The sequence below is a fragment of the Myxocyprinus asiaticus genome, chromosome 27 (assembly GCF_019703515.2).
Source record: "Myxocyprinus asiaticus isolate MX2 ecotype Aquarium Trade chromosome 27, UBuf_Myxa_2, whole genome shotgun sequence".
Classification (NCBI taxonomy): Eukaryota; Metazoa; Chordata; class Actinopteri; order Cypriniformes; family Catostomidae; genus Myxocyprinus; species Myxocyprinus asiaticus.
Window position 1 is genome coordinate 45,938,455 of NC_059370.1, and position 15,000 is coordinate 45,953,454.

Consider the following 15,000-nt stretch of genomic DNA (forward strand, 5'->3'; position numbering starts at 1 on the left):
TTGGTCACCTCCCTGACTAAGGCCCTTCTCCCCCGATCGCTCAGTTTGGCCAGGCGGCCAGCTCTAGGAAGAGTCCTGGTGGTTCCAAACTTCTTCCATTTACGGATGATGGAGGCCACTGTGCTCATTGGGACCTTCAATGCTGCAGACATTTTTCTGTACCCTTCCCCAGATCTGTGCCTCGATACAATCCTGTCTCGGAGGTCTACAGACAATTCCTTGGACTTCATGGCTTGGTTTGTGCTCTGACATGCACTGTTAACTGTGGGACCTTATATAGACAGGTGTGTGCCTTTCCAAATCATGTCCAATCAACTGAATTTACCACAGGTGGACTCCAATCAAGTTGTAGAAACATCTCAAGGATGATCAGTGGAAACAGGATGCACCTGAGCTCAATTTTGAGTGTCATGGCAAAGGCTGTGAATACTTATGTACATGTGATTTTTTTCGTTTTTTATTTTTAATACATTTGCAAAGATTTCAAACAAACTTCTTTCACGTTGTCATTATGGGGTAATGTTTGTAGAATTTTGAGGAAAATAATGAATTTAATCCATTTTGGGATAAGGCTGTAACATAACAAAATGTGGAAAAAGTGAAGCGCTCTGAATACTTTCCGGATGCACTGTACATGAAGGAATTCATGCTGTTGGGTGGTACATTTTCTTAATGTGCTTTGGCAGGTTTGGCAAAAAAAGTGAATTTTGCACTCTGTTAGTATAGTTGTGTTTGTATGTAATCAGTGCAATGAAATGTTTTACAATAACAGACTAAACAAACCATACGTAATAGTACGTAATAATGATATGGATCATTTAGGTGGAACAAGTGAAACGAGGTGCTGAGATCAGTTTGAAGAGCTGGGTAGAATTATGATATATTCTTCCAAAACCACCTCCAAACAGTGTCACAGATACAGTATGTCAAAGTAATCTGAGAAATCACACACACACTCAGCATGTGCACACACAGCATGACACTGTAACAGGAGGAGTTTGGCGCTGTTATGTTGGACTTTGTACTGAAAAGTAAACAGGGATTTTCTGTCTTCAGTGAGGTAGAGAGAGAAGGACAGATAGTGTCAGCACTGCAGTGATTGGCAGACAGATGGCAGACAGTTGGTAGAGTCAGTGCCATGTGTCTGCGCTCTTCATCTGCAGCTCAACACTGACAGCAGCAACGCTTCAGCACAGGAGGTTTGTGATCTTCAGCGCTCTTGATTTGTATGGGATTTATTTACATATAATGCATTTCTACTGGTGCAATATTTCTCTTGCTTATTTGAGGAAATTGAACTCTGAGTGTTGCAGTGATATTCTAACCCATAGTTTGATACTTAACACCAGTTAAACGTTTGGACATACTCTACTGAATTTAGGTACCTCATGATCTTAAAAACCGTTTGATCTGAAGGCTTCTGCTTGAATGCAGAATGAAAATTTCAAAATCAACATTTTATATTTTGTAAATGTATGAGTTGTATCAGATAGTAAAACAAAGTGTGTTCAAGTGTGCAGAATACATGTGAACTCCTTCAATATTGTCTAAATGCATCTCAGGATGAAGCGCCTCATGAAGCTGCTTGAGAGGATGAACAGAATCTACACAAACAACTACAATTCGAGTAATCGAATAAATAATCGAGATTACTATTATAACTGTCAAAATCAACCAATTGTGAAAAGTGTCAATTATAGCAGTCCATACAGCTGTGCTCCTGTTGCATCAATTTTCAATATAAAGTTCTGTTAAACGTGCATTTGTGCAGTGGTTGTTGCTCAGTTCTGTTTATAACTTATTCAGAATTGTAATAACTTCTTTGTTTTTATGGAGTGTCTATTTACAGAAATTTTATGACAAACTAACCAGTAGGTGTCACTGCAGTGCCGTGGGATGTAAATGCGGTGATTGTGTCGTGTTATAGCGACTGCAGTTCAAATCTGCCTTTATCCCACTCTTTTTCCCATCTGATTTCCTGTTTTCATATTTCCTTTAATACTACTTAAAAAAGGGGTCTGGGTATCTCAGCAAGTATTGACGCTGACTATCACACCTGGAGTCGCAAGTTCGAATCCAGGGTGTGCTGAGTGACTCCAGCCAGGTCTCCTAAGCAACAAAATTGGCCCGGTTGCTAGGGAGGGTAGAGTCACATGGGGTAACCTCCTCGTGGTCACGATTAGTGGTTCTCGCTCTCAATGGGGCGTGTGGTGAGTTGTGCGTGGATCGTGGAGAGTAGCATGAGTCTCCACATGCTGTGAGTCTCTGTGGTGTCATGCACAATGAGTCACGTGATACGATGCACGGATTGACGGTCTCAGATGCGGAGGCAACTAAGACTTGTCCTCCACCACCCGGACTGAGACTCGTCCTCCGCCACCCAGATTGAGGTGAGTAATCGCACCACCACGAGGACTTACTAAGTAATGGGAATTGGGCATTCCAAATTGGGAGAAAAAAAAAAGAATAAAAGTGAATGTTTATCACTGACTTTTAACCTCCCTGTCCTGGGTGCCGAAATGTTTGATTGATGTAACACACCTGCATCTCCACAAATTGGGAGTTGAAGATTTCCGCATGAGTCTCCAAGTTAGACGTCCGATATAAAGTGTCATTCCGTTGCATTTTCCCCAGTTGAAAGGTGAAAATTCCGGAGGATGTTGAGCCTGGTCAGTACCTGGATGGGAGACCTCCTGGGGAAACTAAGGTTGTTGCTGGAAGAGGTATTAGTGAGTCCAGCAGGAGGTGTTCACTCTGCGGTCTGTGTGGGTTCTAATGCCCCAGTGTACTGACGGCAGACACTATACTGTAAAAAGGCACCGTCCTTCGGATGAGATGTTAAACCGAGGTCCTGACTCTCTGTGTTCATTAAAAATCCCAGGACACTTCTCGTAAAGAGTAGGAGTGTAACCCCAGTGTCCTGGCCACATACACATTGACCTTTTCTGTGTTGAAATAAATGCCAGTGTTATATTTGTGTGGGGTTAAGTGCGGGTTTCTTCAGCGGTGGGGTTACTCGAGCCTGCTTAAATGTAGTGAGAAAAGTGTCTGTAAGTAGAGATGTGTTAATTATGTGTGTGAGTGCAGGTAGGATGGACGTGGAGATGGCCTGGAGAAGGTGAGAAGGAATGGGGTCAAAGGAACAGTGGTGGGGTGGTTGGAGAGGAGGAGTTTAGAGACCTCAGTGTCAGTCAGAGGAGAGAACATAGAGACAGAAGAGTTGCATACAAGTGTTTGACAGGGTGTGGTGCTGAGAATGTATTGCTGATGGTTGTAACCTTATTAGTAAAAAATGTGTCAGACATCTGTTGTCAGTGATGTGTCTGGTGGTGGAGGGGGAGGGCAGAGAAGTGTGTTGAATGTTCTAAACAAGCTGCGAGTGTCTGTGGTGCTGTTGATCTTGTTCTGGTAATAGGAGGTTTTTGCAGATTTAACATTATCTGAAAAAGTTGCAAGCAGAGACTGATATTTACCTAGATCTGCTGGATATTTAGATTTCCACCATTTCCTCTCAGCTGCCCTGAGGTCAGTCCGATGTTCACGAAGGACGTCAGACAGCCAGGGGCTGAGTGGTGTAGCACGTGCTGGCCTAGAGGAGATAGGACAGATGTTGTCTAGACAGATTGTTAAAGTAGAGCTTAGTGTGTCTGTGGCAGTGTTTACATTAAGCGTGATAAATACATTTAGTGTGGGAAGAGAGGTAGAGACAGCAGTGGAAAGGCATGAGGGTGAAAGAGAACGGAGGTTACGGCGAAAGGAAACCAAAGGTGGAGTCTGTTTTAATGTAGATGGGAGGGTCATGTTGAATTGAACAAAGTAGTGATCAGAGACATGTAAATGAGTAACAAGAATATTTGAGTTGGTACAGTTACGTGTAAAGATGAGGTCAAGCTGGTTGCCCGATCTGTGAGTTGCTGTGGTGTGTAGTTTTTCCAAGTCAAATGAGGCCAGAAGAGTATTCAGTTCTGTGGCCTGGGGCTTGCCTTGGTGTATGTTGAAATCACCAAGAACCACAAGTGGCCTGCCATCCTCCAGCAAGGAGGACAGCAGGACATCCAACTCCTCAAGAAAGTTTGTCAGCTGACCTGGAGGGTGATAGATGACAATTTTTGTGGGTTGTATTGTAGTAATAGCATGGAATTCAAAACTAGTATTGTTACATAGTGAAGAGTGTGAAAAGTCCAGTTGTTATGAATGAGCAAACCTGTTCCCCCAGCCCTACCGGTGTGTCGAGGGGTGTGAGAGAAGGAGAAGTTGTTGGAGAGAGCAGCAGGTGTTGCTGTATCCTCTGGACGCATCCATGTTTCTGTCAGTGCCAGGATGCTGAGGGTGGACTGTGTGGCAAAGGCTGGAATGAAGTCAGCTGACTGGTAGTTCCAGAGTCCCACTGAGAAAGAGAGCGGAGCAGGTGCTGAAGTGCAAAGTGGCCGTAGGTTGTGTGGGTTGCGTTTGGTCTTGCATCGATATCGTGTAAACGGTCTGTAACAGATAACAGGGATGTGCTTGAAGGCATGTGTTATTCCTGAAGTAGACATGTTAGTATATAGAAGAACAATAATAAGAGATACAATAACAAGATACTTAAGTGCTATGGTGAGTGGCGCCTTGTCGGTGTCCTTGCTCGGTGGACTCGCACAGGTAGACTCGCTGGTCTTTACCCAAGTAGGTCTTCACACGAGGAGAAACTAATTATTAGGTTTTTATTTAATGTCTTTAAAATATTTAATCTACTTGACTACAGTGGCTGTTTGGATGAAATGATGGCTCCTCTGATTAAAAAAAAATACTTTTGAGCCATTTCAGAGTAAATACATAATTATCGTGATATATATCAAATCTCGTCAATAGGTTGAAAAATATTGAGAATTAATTTAAGACATATCGCCCAGCCCTACATGTAGTGCAGATTTTGGCTTTTACAACAAACACAATTAATTTCTCCTCAGGTGCCTATACAGGTGCATCTCAATAAATTAGAATGTCATGGAAAAGTTCATTTATTTCAGTAATTCAACTCAAATTGTGAAACTTGTGTATTAAATAAATTCAATGCACACAGACTGAAGTAGTTTAAGTCTTTGGTTCTTTTAATTGTGATGATTTTGGCTCACATTTAACAAAAACCCACCAATTCACTATCTCAAAAAATTAGAATACATCATAAGACCAATAAAAAAAACATTTTTAGTGAATTATTGGCCTTCTGGAAAGTATGTTCATTCACTGTATATGTACTCAATACTTGGTAGGGGCTCCTTTTGCTTTAATTACTGCCTCAATTCGGCGTGGCATGGAGGTGATCAGTTTGTGGCACTGCTGAGGTGGTATGGAAGCCCAGGTTTCTTTGACAGTGGCCTTCAGCTCATCTGCATTTTTTGGTCTCTTGTTTCTCATTTTCCTCTTGACAATACCCCATAGATTCTCTATGGGGTTCAGGTCTGGTGAGTTTGCTGGCCAGTCAAGCACACCAACACCATGGTCATTTAACCAACTTTTGGTGCTTTTGGCAGTGTGGACAGGTGCCAAATCTTGCTGGAAAATGAAATCAGCATCTTTAAAAAGCTGGTCAGCAGAAGGAAGCATGAAGTGCTCCAAAATTTCTTGGTAAACGGGTGCAGTGACTTTGGTTTTCAAAAAACACAATGGACCAACACCAGCAGATGACATTGCACCCCAAATCATCACAGACTGTGGAAACTTAACACTGGACTTCAAGCAACTTGGGCTATGAGCTTCTCCACCCTTCCTCCAGACTCTAGGACCTTGGTTTCCAAATGAAATACAAAACCTGCTCTCATCTGAAAAGAGGACTTTGGACCACTGGGCAACAGTCCAGTTCTTCTTCTCCTTAGCCCAGGTAAGACGCCTCTGACGTTGTCTGTGGTTCAGGAGTGGCTTAACAAGAGGAATACGACAACTGTAGCCAAATTCCTTGACACGTCTGTGTGTGGTGGCTCTTGATGCCTTGACCCCAGCCTCAGTCCATTCCTTGTGAAGTTCACCCAAATTCTTGAATCGATTTTGCTTGACAATCCTCATAAGGCTGCGGTTCTCTCGGTTGGTTGTGCATCTTTTTCTTCCACACTTTTTCCTTCCACTCAACTTTCTGTTAACATGCTTGGATACAGCACTCTGTGAACAGCCAGCTTCTTTGGCAATGAATGTTTGTGGCTTACCCTCCTTGTGAAGGGTGTCAATGATTGTCTTCTGGACAACTGTCAGATCAGCAGTCTTCCCCATGATTGTGTAGCCTAGTGAACCAAACTGAGAGACCATTTTGAAGGCTCAGGAAACCTTTGCAGGTGTTTTGAGTTGATTAGTTGATTGGCATGTCACCATATTCTAATTTTTTGAGATAGTGAATTGGTGGGTTTTTGTTAAATGTGAGCCAAAATCATCACAATTAAAAGAACCAAAGACTTAAACTACTTCAGTCTGTGTGCATTGAATTTATTTAATACACGAGTTTCACAATTTGAGTTGAATTACTGAAATAAATGAACTTTTCCATCACATTCTAATTTATTGAGATGCACCTGTATATACTGTATATATTAGGGATGGGACAATATATCCAGTTTCAAAATATCACCAACCAAAATTAACGATGAACCATATTGAGACAAAATAAGATATTTCCAAATTTGCAACATTGTTTTCTCTCCATGTGATCATAAATTAAATGACCCATAAAACATCAAAATCTCTAGTTTTTTTCTACACTGTTTACAGTGTTCAAACCAGGTCCTTCATTTTTAAAATGTGATTATAATAATGATGACAAACAAATGATAAAACATGTTGCGTTCACTTTTGTTTGTCCTGCGCTGGATCAGCCTGAATGTAGCCAACTATTTTTGAAGGTTTGTTTGTTTATGATCTTATAGAGAAAGTGAGAAACTCTTATTATTTAAACATTAAGAGCTTAATTCTTATGAGAATGTATCATTTAAATTTTTCTAAAAAAAAAAAATAAACACACTTCTGTCATCCTTTGTCATTCAAGGGTTGTTATTTGAATCAAATTATACTGAATCGTAAGATAACCAGATCATCCCACCTTTAGTAGGCTAAATACAGTGTAAATAAAGTGTGTGTGAGTGTGTGTGAACAGTGTGTGTGTTTGTGTGCAGTGTGTGTGTGCAGTGTGTGTGAACAGTGAGTGTGTGTGTGTGTGTGTACAGTGTGTGTGAACAGTGTGTGTGTGCAGTGTGTGTGTGTGTGAACAGTGAGTGTGTGTGTGCAGTGTGTGTGTGTGAACATTGAGTGTGTGTGTGTGTGTACAGTGTGTGTGTGCAGTGTGTGTGTGAACAGTGAGTGTGTGTGTGTGTGTACAGTGTGTGTGTTTGTGTGAACAGTGTGTGTGAACAGTGAGTGTGTGTGTGTGTGTGTACAGTGTGTGTGTTTGTGTGTGTGAACAGTGTGTGTGTGTGCAGTGTGTGTGAACAGTGTGTGTGTGTGCAGTGTGTGTGAACAGTGTGTGTTTGTGTGATTGTGTGTGAACAGTGTGTGTGTGAACAGTGTGTGTGTGAACAGTGTGTGTGTGTGAACAGTGTGTGTGTGTGTGCAGTGTGTGTGAACAGTGTTTGTGTGAGTGTGTGTGAACAGTGTGTGTGTGTGTGTGTGTGTTTGTGTGAGTGTGTGTGAACAGTTTGTGTGTGTGTGAGGTTATGGTTGGGCGTATCAGTGTGTGCAGTGTGTGTACTGTGTGTGTGTGTGTGTGAGAGAGAGCGGTTAGGGTTGGGAGTATCCGTGTGTCTTTCAGTGTGTGCAGTGTGTGTACTGTGTGTTTGTGTGAGTGTGTGTGAACAGTGTGTGTGTGTGTGTGAGGTTATGGTTGGGCGTATCAGTGTGTGCAGTGTGTGTACTGTGTGTGTGTGTGTGTGTGTGTGTGTGTGTGTGTGAGAGAGAGCGGTTAGGGTTGGGCGTATCAGTGTGTGTTTCAGTGTGTGCAGTGTGTGTACTGTGTGTGTGTGTGTGAGGTTAAGGTTGGGCGTATCAGTGTGTGCAGTGTGTGTACTGTGTGTGTGTGTGTGAGAGAGAGAGCGGTTAGGGTTGGGCGTATCAGTGTGTGTTTCAGTGTGTGTACTGTGTGTGTGTGTGTGAGGTTAGGATTGGGCGTTTAAGTAGGTGAAAGTTTGCGGAAGTTCCTGATTTCCAAAGTGCAGAAATGTCTGTTCACTCACACAAGAATTAAGCTGCTCATGTGCGGCAGGATTTACTTTGATAGAAAATCAGGTGAATGTGTGATGAGTGTGATGTGCTGCTGTGTGTGTGTGTGTGTGTGTGTGTGTGTGTGTGTGTGTGTGTGTGTGTCATCTCACTGTTTCATTGTTTTATTGCTGTGTTGAGTTGCACTAATCAGACAATGAAATAATAGATGAATACTAATACTAATGGCTGATGAATACTGAACACATAAGAATGTGATTTATCTGATTTCTTCTATCATAAAGCTGTAAATACAGAGAGAACTGAATGAATGACAGATCACTATCTGTACTAGACACACACTAACATCATGTGGGTTTTTCTAGTGTGGGTTTTCTGCTATAATGATGACGACAGACAGACAGTATTTGAGATGATTGTGTTGTTCTATTCACAGTTTAGACAGATGTTCATGGTAATGAAGGTACAGTAGCACATTAGAGTGTGTGTTTCCTGTTTCTCAAATCAAAATAAAACCAAATCACTTTTATTGTCACTCAACCATATACACAAGTGTAATAGTGTGTGAAATTCTTGGGTGCAGTTCTGATCAACATAGCAGTCGTGACAGTGATGAGACATATACCAATTTACAATAACATCAAATTAACACAACACAATTTAAAGTCTAATATACACATAATTACACTCAACAATATACAAATAATAACATACAATGTACATTATACAATACACACAATATAAAATACACATTATACAATAAAAAAGTATATATAGTATATATAAAATATAAAATGTACAGTAGGTTGTATTGTACTGTATTGACATTCAGGCTGTCAGTTGATAGTAATTTGCCAGTGTGTTGTTAAGAGAGAATATAATATAATAATAATATAATTTATGACAGTCCGGTGTGAGATATAAGAGTAAGGGTAATAAAGTGCAGTGCTGATGTATTTTGATCGTGGGAGATCAAGAGTTCAGAAGTCTGATTGCTTGGGGGAAGAAGCTGTAATGGAGTCGGCTGGTGCGGGTGCTGTTTCATCATTGTCAGTGATCAGACCTACCACCGTCGTATCATCAGCAAACTTAATGATGGCATTGGAGCTATGTGTTGCCACACAGTCATGTGTGTACAAGGAATACAGTAGTGGGCTGAGAACACAGCCCTGTGGGGCTCCAGTGTTGAGGGTCAGTGATGAGGAGATGTTGCTGCCCATTCTAACCACCTGGCGTCTGCTTGACAGGAAGTCCAGGATCCAGCTGCACAGCGAGCTGTTTAAGCCCAGAGCCCGGAGTTTCTCATCTAGCTCGGAGGGCACTATGGTGTTGAATGCTGAGCTGTAGTCTACAAACAGCATTCTCACATAAGTGTTCTTTTTTTCCAGGTGGGAGAGAGCAGTGTGTATTGTAGATGCAATGGCATCATCAGTGGAGCGGTTGTTGCGGTAAGCAAACTGCAACGGGTCAAGAGAGAGAGGCAGCACAGAGCAGATGTAATCTCTGATTAGTCTCTCAAAGCATTTGCTGATGATGGGGGTCAGAGCAACAGGACACCAGTCATTTAAGCAAGTGATTTTTGATTGCTTTGGAACAGGCACAATGGTGGATGTTTTAAAGCATGTGGGGACTACAGACAAAGAGAGGGAAAGGTTGAAAATGTCCATAAAAACACCAGCCAATTGGTTCGCGCACGCTCTGATGACACGGCCTGGAATGCCGTCTGGACCCGCGGCTTTGCGGATATTCACCTGTCGGAAGGATCGTGTTACATCCACTACAGAGACGGAGAGTGAACTAACCTCTGTAGCTTCAGCCGCAAGAGCTCTCTCTGCAAGGGCGATGTTATTTCCCTCGAAACGAGCATAAAAAGTATTTAGCTCATCCGGGAGAGAGGCAGCGGTGTTCACGGCGGAGTTTTTATTCCCTTTAAAGTCTGTGATGATATTAATTCCCTGCCACATGCTTCTAGAGTTGGTGGTGTTGAACTGTCCTTCAATCTTGTTGCTGTACTGGCGTTTTGCTGTTCTGATTTTCGGAGGGCATAACTGGCTTGCGCATCAAGTGCCGCGTGAACATCGCTATTAATCCAAGGTTTCTGGTTCGGGTAGATCCGTATTGTTCTGGTCAGAACGACGTCCTCTACGCACCTTCTGATGAAACACGTTATGCTATCAGCGTAAAGCTCGATGTCGTCATCAGAGGCGGACCGGAACATCTCCCAGTCCATGTGATCAAAACAGTCTTGTAGCGTAGAGTCTGATTGGTCTGACCAACACTGGATCGTTCTGAGGGTGGGTGCTTCCCGTTTCAGTTTCTGCTTGTAAGCAGGCAGAAGCAGAATGGAAGAGTGGTCCGATTTGCCAAATGGTGGGCGGGGGAGGGATTTGTAGCCATCCTGGAAGGGATAGTAGCAATGGTCCAAAACCTGGTCCCCTCATGTGTTAAAACTAATATGTTGGTGGTATTTTGGTGCGACTGATTTGAAACTGGCTTTATTAAAGTCCCCGGTCACAATGAATGCAGCCTCAGGTTGCACGGTTTCCTGCTCACTTATACTCCCATACAGTTCCTCGAGTGCCCGGTCTGTGTCGGCTTGTTGCGGGATGTACACAGCAGTGATAATGACCGCTGTGAATTCCCTCGGTAGCCAGAACTGTCGACACAGAAGCATGAGATTTTCCAGATCAGAGATCACGTGACGCCATGCGAGAGACAGACGTGTGAGACACGAGCTCTGCGAACTTTGCTAGTTTTTTAATTATTTTCATGTTGTGATCCGGTGAGATTCGATACACCCAGTTACATTCTTGCTCTTTGAGGTAAATATGGCAAAGAAGTCAAAATTCACAGACTCTGGAGACATTAAAAGACACTTACGTGTTCAAGCTGAGGCCTCTGACGGGACTGCGAGCCGGGGAATCGATTTGGATGGCATGTCGGAAGAAGATATTCAGCGTCAGTTGTCCAACATGTCGGTGATGCTGACAAAGGTTCTTGCTGACTTGGAGGATCTCGCTGTAATACATCGATCGATTACGGCGATGGAAACAAAATTCTCTGAGTTAGCTACAAGAGTGACTGATGTTGAAAAATGAATCGATTATCTTGAGTCATCGGAAAGGGAATTATCCGCTAATCTGCTTGCGTCCAAAACAGATTTGGAATTAATTTAGGAAAAACTGGGATATTTCGAAAATATGAGCCGAAGGAATAACATACGAATTGTTGGAATTCCTGAGCATGAAGAGGGCAGACATATGGTGAAATTCCTGGATGAGCTTTTCCTGAGTCTGCTCGACATAACAGGCCACAAGCTGGAAATCGAGCGAGCTCACAGGGTCCCAGCTCACAGATCTGCTGAGAGAGACAGGCCCCGATTGATTCTGGCCAGATTTCTGAAATCATCCGATAAAGATCTCGTGTTGCGCCAGGCGAGGAGTAAAGGGAAGCTTTCTTGGAAGAACCATAATATTTTCTTTTTCCCGGACTTTGTGAATTCCATTAGAGAGAAACGCGATTGGTTCAAGGAATGTAAGAAACTCTTACACCATCAGAAGATCGCCTTTGCTCTGATGTTTCTGGCCAAACTGAGAATAGAAACGAAGAATGGTCGCAAAGTATTTACTTGTCCAAAACAGGCACTCTCCTTTATAAATACATTGGAGTGAGTAAGCCATTTGATGTTTCTTATATTAGTGGACTGACTCGCGGTTCAGGTACTCTATTATCTGAGGAAGCTGGGTGTCATTTTTGTTTCTTTTTGCGTTGACTCCGCCTAGCGGTTGGAGTTTGTTTTATGGCATGACTCCAAGAAACTTTTGCACTGACTGAAGATTTTATTTTTTTTTCCCGGCCAGATCGAGAATGGACGCTTTGGATGACCACAAAATATCTGCATGCTCACATAAAGGACGTCTTTTATAAAGTTGACGGGCTGAGTAAGTTATGGTGTATTTTTTTATTTTATTTTTTTGCGCAGCCTCCGAGTTAGTTTGGCTCTTGATCATCCGAGGAACCAGGATGCCGGTTTTGTTTTTTGCGCTGGCTCTGCCTAACGACTGGAGCTTGTTTTGTGGAATTACACTACTTCGGGACAGTTGTGGTTAAATCTGTTTGTTCTTTGTGCTTATGCCTCCTAGTAGAATGGTTACCTCATCTGCAGCACTCATAACAGCCGGCTCACTGATCATTTGTTTGTCTGTCCGAGGAAACTGAACGGCTTTATATCAGCTGGAGTTTATTTTGTGGAGGAACACACCTTCGAGACGGTTCTGTGAATGAATCTACATGTTTTTTCTGTTATTCTGCCTGTTGGCTGGGGTCTGATTTACAAAGTATTTTCTGTTATGTAATTGTGCCTCACAAAATTTGAGCAGAAACACCGGACTTGAATAATCCGATGGCAAAGTTGTCGCGTCGTGCGTGGGATTAATGCACACGTTTTTCTTTTTTCTGTTTGTTTTTATTCAGGGGGAAGTTCGGGGTTTGATTGTTTCACTAATGGGGAATGTGGTCTGTGTAATCTTGTTTTTGACACACTCATTTTTTTTTTTTTTTTTATATCAATATGTCAAATGTTAATATGAATAAGTTGTCTCTCTCCACATGGAATGTAAATGGGTTGGGGCACCCCATAAAAAGAAGGAAGGTTATTTCTGTTCTTAAGCGCAAGAAATATGATATAGTGTTTCTTCAAGAAACGCATCTTTCCCCGCAGGAAGCTGAAAAATTTGGGAAGATATGGGGTGGACATGTTTCTTTTTTAGTGCTGGCTCAAGTAAGAGCAGGGGAGTCATTATATTGATTAATAAACATCTACAATTCAAATGTCTCAAACAGATTAAAGATAAATTAGGAAGAGTCATTGTTGTTTTAAGAGAAATTCAGGGGCAAAGGTTGATTTTGCATTATATCATGATATAATATTGGGAGGAGACTTTAATCTTTTGATGGACTCAGTCTTTGATCATAGTGAAGCAAAAGTGTGTAAGTCCCCTAGAGCAACAATGACGCTTCACAGGATGTGTAAAAATCTTGGTCTTGTGGATATTTGGAGACTTTTGAACCCATCTGGTAGGGACTATACATTTTTTTCATCAGTTCATAAGATTTATTCTAGAATAGATTTTTTTTTTATATCTAAGTCCCTCATTTCATCTGTTGTTGATTGCTCAATTGGAAACATTTTAGTCTCAGATCACGCCCTGGTGAACTTAGAGATATTGCCACATACAGAGAAAAGGAAATCATATAGTTGGCACTTTAATGTATCCCTTTTGCAAAATCCTGATTTCCACAAACTTGTGGAGTTGGAAGGAAATATTAAAAGTGCAGAGGCAGAGCTGAAGCACCGTATGTCAGCTGATGGCCTCAGAGAATTGACCCGATTGAAATATAGATATAATACTATTTTGTTGCAGAAAGTGGAGTTTTGGTTGTTCAGGGCAAGACAGTCATACTTTGAGTCGGGGGACAAAGCAGGGAAGCTTTTGGCTAGATATATAAAGAAGAGAGAGTCTTTTTCTACCATTCCCTCAGTGAAATCTGCTGGTGATGAAATATTTACCTCAGCCATTGATATTAATAATGCCTTTAAAGAGTTCTATATTGATCTTTATAGTTCCACGTCTTCGTCTACTGATGAAGATATTAGAAACTTTGTGGAACCATTAGAACTCCCTAAACTGACGAATGAGCAAAAAAACACTCTTGATTCTGAGATAACCTTGAAGGAACTTGACGAGGTAATTAAGTCCTTACCTACAGGCAAGGACAGATGGTTTTGCCGCTGAATTTTTTTAGATCTTATGCTACAGAACTGGCTCCACTTCTGTCAGAAGTTTATACGGAATCATTAAAGAATGGAAAGCTTTCTCCAACCATGACACAAGCCTGGATCAGTCTGATTCTTAAAAAGGACAAAGATCCAAGCGAGTGTAAAAGTTACCGTCCAATCTCCCTGATCCAGCTAGATGTTAAAATTCTGGCTAAATGTTTGGCTAACCGATTAAGTAAGGTTATGACATCTCTTATACATATAGATCAGGTGGGGTTTATTCGGGGTCGCAGCTCTTCTGATAATATTAGGCGTCTCATCAATATCATGTGGTCAGTAGCGAATGATCAATCTCCGGTCGCTGCCATCTCACTTGACGCCGAAAAGGCATTTGATATGGTAGAATGGGATTATCTTTTTAAGATTTTGGAAATGTATGGGTTTGGGAGTACGTTTATTGGTTGGATCAAGTTACTTTATAGACACCCTGTAGCAGCGGTACAAACAAATAGATTAATTTCAGATTATTTTACTCTGGACAGGGGCACTCAGCAGGGATGCCCTCTTTCCCCATTATTGTTCTGTCTTGACCTGGAACCATTAGCAGCCGCGATAAGAAAGGAGGAAGATTTTCCAGGGGTGATGGCGGGAGGTATGGGGCATAAACTCTTGCTTTACGCAGATGATATTTTATTATTTGTCTCTGACCCCACTAGATCTTTGCCTTGCCTCCACAGAATTATTAATTCCTTTTCCAAGTTCTCAGGATACAAAGTCAATTGGTCTAAATCCGAAGCTTTGGCTCTGACAGCGTACTGTCCAGTAACGGCCTTCCAGCCGGGCATCTTCCAGTGGCCCAAACAGGACATTAAGTATTTGGGCATTTTATTCCCAACAAATTTGTCTGATTTAGTCAGAGTTAATTTTGACCCTTTAATAAAAAGGTTTTCGAGCGATGTGAGCAGGTGGGCTTCATTACATTTATCGATGATTGGGAAGGTTAATGTTATTAAAATGAATTGTATTCCAAAATTCAACTACCTGCTACA

The 15,000-nt window shown here is 41.9% G+C and overlaps 1 protein-coding gene across 2 annotated transcripts in view; it reads left to right on the forward strand.

Moving 5' to 3' along the window:
* Positions 1-15,000, forward strand: part of slc2a9l2 (solute carrier family 2 member 9, like 2) — a 61,956-nt gene that overhangs the window by 2,586 nt on the left and 44,370 nt on the right. The window contains exon 3 of one of the 2 annotated variants that reach the window (XM_051658473.1): positions 1,057-1,199. The exons of the other annotated variant lie outside the window; for it this stretch is intronic. The gene's annotated coding sequence lies outside the window, so the exon portion shown is untranslated. The remainder of the gene's footprint in view (positions 1-1,056; positions 1,200-15,000) is intronic. 2 annotated transcript variants of the gene reach the window in all.